Source organism: Tachysurus vachellii, chromosome 6 (assembly GCF_030014155.1).
Source record: "Tachysurus vachellii isolate PV-2020 chromosome 6, HZAU_Pvac_v1, whole genome shotgun sequence".
Lineage (NCBI taxonomy): Eukaryota > Metazoa > Chordata > Actinopteri > Siluriformes > Bagridae > Tachysurus > Tachysurus vachellii.
In genome coordinates, this window is record NC_083465.1 from 30,569,896 (window position 1) to 30,577,354 (window position 7,459).

General features: G+C 44.3%; 1 protein-coding gene across 2 annotated transcripts in view; it reads right to left on the reverse strand.

The window, feature by feature from the left end:
* Window positions 1–2,783: 2,783 nt before the first annotated feature.
* bnc2 (basonuclin zinc finger protein 2) overlaps window positions 2,784–7,459 on the reverse strand; it is a 186,574-nt gene continuing 181,898 nt past the window's right edge. For both annotated transcript variants that reach the window (XM_060873255.1, XM_060873256.1), the window contains one exon: window positions 2,784–7,459. This exon is cut by the window's right edge and continues 1,306 nt beyond it. The gene's annotated coding sequence lies outside the window, so the exon portion shown is untranslated.

Consider the following 7,459-nt stretch of genomic DNA (forward strand, 5'->3'; position numbering starts at 1 on the left):
CTGTCTGCCTGTCTGTCTCTCTGTCTGTCTCTCTGTCTCTCTGTCTGTCTGTCTCTCTGTCTGTCTGTCCGTCTGTCTCTCTGTCTCTCTGTCTGTCTGTCTGTCTCTCTTTCTCTTTCTGACTCACTGCTTCTGCTGCTGCACTTCAAGTTCAAAACTCAAGAGTCATAACAATAATTGTGTAAACATCAGGTGTAGTTTTGTTGTGTGTGTGTGTGTGTGTTTGTGTGTGTGTGTTTGTGTGTGTGTGTTTGTGTGTGTGTTTGAGGTGCAGGAGAACATTTAATTCTCAGAGTACGTGAGAAACAGAAGGTAAATTTCTCCTCCTTGTTCCCCTGCGCCACACTGACACGGACGCAATTACAGCATCTCCACCGAATTGCACACGACAGCCACTCGTTAGACACACACACACACACACACACACACACACACACACACACACACACACACACACACACACACAAACTCCAAAAGAAAAGGTCAGACTCCGGCTCGGTGTGTTTGTCAGGGCCGATCGATGGCCGCCTTCTTGGGAAAACGGTAAGTTATGTTGCTCCTGTCACGGCCATGGCTCGGGGGAGGGGGAGGTGTTGAGGGGTGGCAGAGCAGGAGGGAAATATCTTTAACTACCCTCGGATAATCAATAAACCCCCGCTCTATTATTCTGCCAGGGCTATTGACGAGCAGCCTGAGTGTGACAGAGCGCTGGCGGGGTCAATACCCCGGCTCTACACTGCTGTACACACACCGTTATGTTCCTGTTTGTTAGCATCGCAAACATGACATCCTCACGCTGCTCATATCAATCTGGAGCACACGCTAGCAGCGCACACGCTAGCGGCTAATGCTAAAACCAGCTATTGCTAGAGACTCTTATAGTGGGGCTCACACTCTCTCACTCACAAACACACACACGCCCGCATGCACTCTCTCTCTCTCTCTCTCTCTCTCTCTCTCTCTCACACACACACACACACACACACACACACATTCATTTATTAAAAATAATAATCAGAACAAATAGAATTATGGAAAAAGTAAAGAAAGCAAAAAGTAAATTAAATGGAGAGAAGAAATAAGAGATAAAAAGAAATAATAGAAGCAGAATAAAAAAGGTGGGAAAAGGTGAGAAGAAAAGAGGAAACTGAAGATGAAGAGGACCACCGACTCATTAATGTAGCTGAGCTGTGATTGGTCAGGACCACCGACTCATTAATGTAGCTGAGCTGTGATTGGTCAGGACCACCGACTCATTAATGTAGCTGAGCTGTGATTGGTCAGGACCACCGACTCATTAATGTAGCTGAGCTGTGATTGGTCAGGACCACTGGACTCATTAATGTAGCTGAGCTGTGATTGGTCATTTGTGGGCTGGTCCATATTTTCTAGAATTTGATCATCAGATAATTGAAAGCTGTGAGTGATGGAGGAGATGGAGGAGGAGGACGGAGCTCTGCAGGACTCACAGCAGACTGACAAGCTGTCAGAAAATCTGTTCTGAATCCCAGCAACAAAAATACTGAGGAACCAGTTACAGCAAAATAAAGGAAGAAGAGAAAGAAGAGATGAGGCACATAAGAAAGAAAGAAAGAAAGAAAGAAAGAAAGAAAGAAAGAAAGAAAGAAAGAAAGAAAGAAAGAAATACTATAAAATAAAGAGAATGTCTTAAAAATGAATACAATTGTAGAAAAAAGAGAAACAAAGAGATAAAATAAAATCCAAATGAAGCGAAATAAGAACGTAATGATCATCTGTCTGTCCTCAGGGTCATGGTTCTGCTAAAGATCTGCTGTTTCTCTAAGAGTTTCTTCATATCTTCAGGGTTTCACCTGAAAGCATGTAGAGGACCTCACTGTGGAAAGATCTGCATCAGGAGAGCAGGACAGAAGATCTCCAGAATATTATCTGTAGCATGGAGCACTGTGAAGGTCAACATGTGGAGCAGCACAGTGACTTCATCAAGAACAGGACGTTCCTCAATGACAAACACGTACCTGGGAGGCTGCTGAGGGACCTACAGCAACATTACAGGAACCTCTGGAACATCTGGAGAGCACTGATCACTCCATCTCATATTCTTTATATCTAACAAAAAAACAATCACCTCAAACCATGTGGCAGTCTGATGAGACCGAGGTGGTTTTATGTTGTTGGTCACATTAAATGAGGACGCTATTTTATCTGAGGTGTGTAAACTTCTCATATCTGTCATTTAGAACTCAAAGAAGAAATAGAAACAAACGAGGAAGTAAACAGAAGGAGAAAGAGAGGACAGGAGGATAGTAGAAGGAAGGCTGAGACAGGACACAGGAGCAGAGACAGGACACAGGAGCAGAGACAAGACACAGGAGCTGAGACAGGACACAGGAGCTGAGACAGGACACAGGAGCTGAGACAGGACACAGGAGCAGAGACAGGACACAGGAGCTGAGACAGGACACAGGAGCAGAGACAGGACACATGAGCAGAGACAGGACACAGGAGCAGAGACAGGACACAGGAGCAGAGACAGGACACAGGAGCTGAGACAGGACACAGGAGCAGAGACAGGACACAGGAGCAGAGACAGGACACAGGAGCAGAGACAGGACACAGGAGCAGAGACAGGACACAGGAGCTGAGACAGGACACAGGAGCAGAGACAGGACACAGGAGCTGAGACAGGACACAGGAGCAGAGACAGGACACAGGAGCAGAGACAGGACACAGGAGCAGAGACAGGACACAGGAGCAGAGACAGGACACAGGAGCAGAGACAGGACACAGGAGCTGCAGTGCCAGTGACTGATAAATCTTTAATATAAAAATTGTACAAGAATTCTGATACAAATTACAAGAGAGGTATTTGGACAAAATATGAATAAAATTCCATTTACATCCCCGAACCCTTTATGCATTTAATGCAAAATCCATCGACAGTCAGCTATGATACAGAAGACAGACGCAGAAGCAAATCAGTTCAAACAAAGAAACTAAACTGACTTTTTTATTTTATTCATTAATTCTTTTTTTTCCTCGAGTGTGCCTAATGGACAAACGCTGTTCAGGGCCCATGCACTATTCATGAAGCTCGGCGCAAAAATCCAAGAGAATAAAGACGAAGTGAAACAGGACGAAACACGGCGGTGAGCGGCCCGGAGCGGCCCGGAGCGGCCCGGAGCGGCCCGGAGCGGCAGCTTTAACGCAAACTAAACAAAAACAAAGAGGAAAGAATTCACACAAAAACAAAAGGGTTCAAGATCACGACTTATCTGTGGACAAGAGAGAAAGAGAGTAAATATTCATTCATCACTTACACTTTTCTTTTTTCTCTTTCACGTCACAAACCACACGCAATACCTTTAATTATTAGTCTTATCATTTATCTTACACAAAGAAGGAGTGAGTGCAGGGTGTCGGATTACATCATCAGGGAGTTTCTTCTTTTAATTATTGATTTATTTATTTTCTTTAGCTTGAGCGTCTGCAGTTGACTAAGTGCTCCGTTTGTGTCTGAACGTCAAATCAAACAGTCCATGAAATATTAATGCGTCACTGAGGCAGAGGAACCGGACAGGCCACGCCCACTTTACAGGAGGGAAAGCAAAGGAGCGGGTTGGGGTTTTGTTGTATTTTGTATTAAACACTCGCTCTATACACACGTCTGATCAAACAGGAAGTGATGTCGTGTCACGTGATCCTGATTCACATTTAAATTCAATGTTAAACAACAACAAAGTTTAGGTAGAACGTGTTACCATAGTTACTTTATTCCCCGCCCCTTTCGACTACACCCCTTTAGGCCACGCCCCAAAGCTAGAAATTTGACCCAATAAATGATGTTAAAGTTAAATGTGTAAACATGTTGAACATCACACACAATACTGATGTATTTAAAAAGACCAGAATGAATTTTTTGTAAAGATAAAAAAACAGAAAGATGTCAGATAAACGTTCATGTTGTTGATGTTTGCGCTGATCGACTTCGTTTCACTCTGACGAAACATCATCATCTGTCTCTCAGCTGCTTCTGTAATCTTCTGATCTATTTTTTTATTTGATTGATTTTTTGTTCTAATTCCCTAAATGTTCAGACAGAGCTGTGACCAGCGTCAGGAGACGTGACGACTTAACACCAGCATCGACAGCTGTTTATGTCACAGGACACTGTTCTGATCATTCCTGAGGTTCAGTCCAGTTTTTCTCATGACTGTAAATTCAGACAAGTTTAATTTTATTCTTGACGTTTTTTTTTACTGAACTGTTAAAATTGTTTCAGAAGATTGTGTAGAAAAATAATTAAAAAAAAAGTTTGTAAATGTGCAGTGGAGTCATGACGGGATCGTTCTATAATATGTCTCTCTCTCTCCCTCTCTCTCTCTCTCTCTCTCTCTCTCTCTCTCTCTCTCTCTCTCTCTCCCTCTCTCTCTCTCTCTCTCTCTCTCTCTCTCTCTCTCTCTCTCTCTCTCCCTCTCTCTGTCTCTATCTCTCTCTCTCCCTCTCTCTGTCTCTCTCTCTGTCTCTCTCTCTCTCTGTCTCTCTCTCTCTCTCTGTCTCTCTTTCTCTCTCTCTCTCTGTCTCTCTCTCTCTGTCTCTCTCTCTCTCTGTCTCTCTCTCTCTATCTCTTTCTCTCTCTCTCTCTCTCTCTCTCTCTCTCTCTCTCTCTCTCTCTCTCTCTCTCTCTCTGTCTCTCTCTCTCTCTCTGCTGAGTCTGTCCTCTTCTCCCTCTTTCTCTGCATCAGCAGGGACTCTGCAGCTCATTTAGCATCAGAACTGCCGGCTTAGCCAAAGCGAGCTAGCTCATCCTCGACCTCAGGAACAGTGTGTGTGTGTGTGTGTGTGTGTGTGTGTGTGTGTGTGTGTGTGTGTGTGTGTGTGTGTGTATGAGACAGTTCCTCTCACCAGATCGCATTTCGGACTCGTTACATTTCATTCTCAGTTCTGTGCTAATGTCTAAAATGTTTTTTTTTTTAAACTGAACAGAATAAAATCAGCATTCATTCTGGTTTTTAACAAGATTTTCTGTCTCTCTGTCTCTCTAACACACCACCACAGACGACCGACCGTCTCTTTCTGAACAACGAGACAGAAAGGAAGGAAGAAAGGAAGAAAAAACAGAAGAAAGTAATAAAAATGATATAAAGAAGGAATAAAAAGGAAAAGTCTAAGGAAGGGCAAAATAAGAAGAACAATAAAGAAAAAAATGATGTAGGTTAAGAAAAGACAAAGAGGGGAAAACAGGAAGAAGGAAAGCAAAAGAAAACGATTAACAAAAAAGGTTGTAAAGAGGAATGTAACAAGAAGAAAAGAGACAAAACTGAATAAAAAGAAAAGAGGAAGGAAGGAAGACTGGGATTTTCTTTCTGCCTCTTCCATCACAAGAGGTTAACAAGTACTCCTGCTCCTGTCATCTCTCCAGCCTGTTAGTGCAGTGTGTGTGTGTGTGTGTGTGTGTGTGTGTGTGTGTGTGTGTGTGTGTGTGTGTAAGAGAGAGAGCAAGACAGACAGAGACAGACAGACAGACAGACAGAGACAGACAGAGACAGACAGACAGACAGAGACAGACAGACAGAGACAGACAGACAGACAGACAGAGACAGACAGACAGACAGACAGGCAGACAGAGAGACAGACAGACAGACAGACAGGCAGACAGAGAGACAGACAGGCAGACAGACAGAGAGACAGACAGGCAGACAGAGAGACAGACAGACAGGCAGACAGACAGACAGAGAGACAGACAGACAGACAGACAGAGAGACAGACAGGCAGACAGACAGACAGGCAGACAGACAGAGAGACAGGCAGACAGACAGAGAGACAGGCAGACAGACAGAGAGACAGGCAGACAGACAGAGAGACAGGCAGACAGGCAGACAGACAGAGAGACAGACAGGCAGACAGAGAGACAGGCAGACAGACAGAGAGACAGACAGACAGACAGACAGGCAGACAGACAGAGAGACAGACAGGCAGACAGACAGAGAGACAGACAGCTGTCAGCAGTGAGAGTATATGTGACTCTGGAGAAGTCGCTGGCTCTCGATGCTCAATTTTTTTCTCTCAAACGAAATAAACAGGCAATTACACCTGCTGTTATTCAGAGTGACGGGGAACTAAAACGTGTGTTATTAACCTGAGTCCCTGAGGAACCCAAACACACGGGTGGTGGTGGGAGGGTGGGGGGATAGACGGGGGTTAGATGAGTGTGTGACACGAGCATGTCAGCAGCTTTCACGTCTCTAACGTAACAAAGTGACGAGCGAGTTATTCCACAGATCAGCACAGAGTCGGTACTCCTGCCTCCGGTGTGCTGTGCCTCGGATTTAATCACGCTCGTAAACCTCACTGTCTCACTGCCTTACTGTCTCACTGACTCACTGCCTTACCGTCTCACTGCCTTACTGTCTCACCATCTCACTGCCTTACCGTCTTACTGCCTTACCGTCTCACTGCCTTACTGTCTCACCGTCTCACTGCCTAACTGTCTAAATGCCTTACTGTCTAAATGCCTCTCTGCCTTTCTGTCTCACCGTCTCACTTCCTTACTGTCTCACTGCCTTAGTGTCTCACTGTCCCACTGCCTTACTGTCTCACTGTCTCACTGCCTCCCATCAGCACGAGAGTGAAAGAAATGTAGTGAAAGTGGTGCAGCAACAATCTTGTTTTTTTGCGGCTTCATTCTGCTGTTCAGTGTTCAGTGTTCAGTGTTCAGTGTTCAGTCCTACACTGAGAGAGAGCTCCAGCTCCACTCTCACACTTAACACAGAGAGCAGTGTGATCAGACCACACCCTTATTCAGGGAAACATGGACCAGTTCACTGATTAACGTCTGACACTTTTTTTCTTCATTTGATTGATCAATAGCCTCATTATGTGACCTGGGCGGAGCTTAGACAGTGACATAGCAAACTTGTTCCTTTTACACGTTTAACCAAACAATTTAAAGTCGAGGTGAATTTCATGAAAACTCGTGACGTTTGGCGGTCGGTGTTAAATTCACATGTTCTGATTGTTCCATCATTTTTATGGCGGAACACGACATTTGTCCTGTTTTGCGTGTGATGTCAAATGGCAGGTTGATGACATCACATGCTAACGCTAGCTCAAGTCATGTGACCTGATACCGTGTCTGGGTTTGACGTCAGAGACGATACACAACCTTCGACTCAACACAAGTGCAAAGCCGGGACATTTCTGTAAAGATACAATGTTTTATTTCCTTTTTCCTCCGGCTGTGACTGCCGAGCGACTCCGTCCTCAATAATATTACACATCCCGCTCGCTATAGCTGCAAAGTGCAAAAAACCCAAACGTCTGACTAAATCTTTTTTTTAAAAAATTAAGAAAAAGAAGAATAAAAAAGCTAAAGGAGTCGTTCAGGAGCCTGAAAGCATGCAGCTCCGTCTGCAAAATCTCACAAGTAGATAAAACGAGTCACAATATTATTATTATTATCATTATTATTATCAATTAT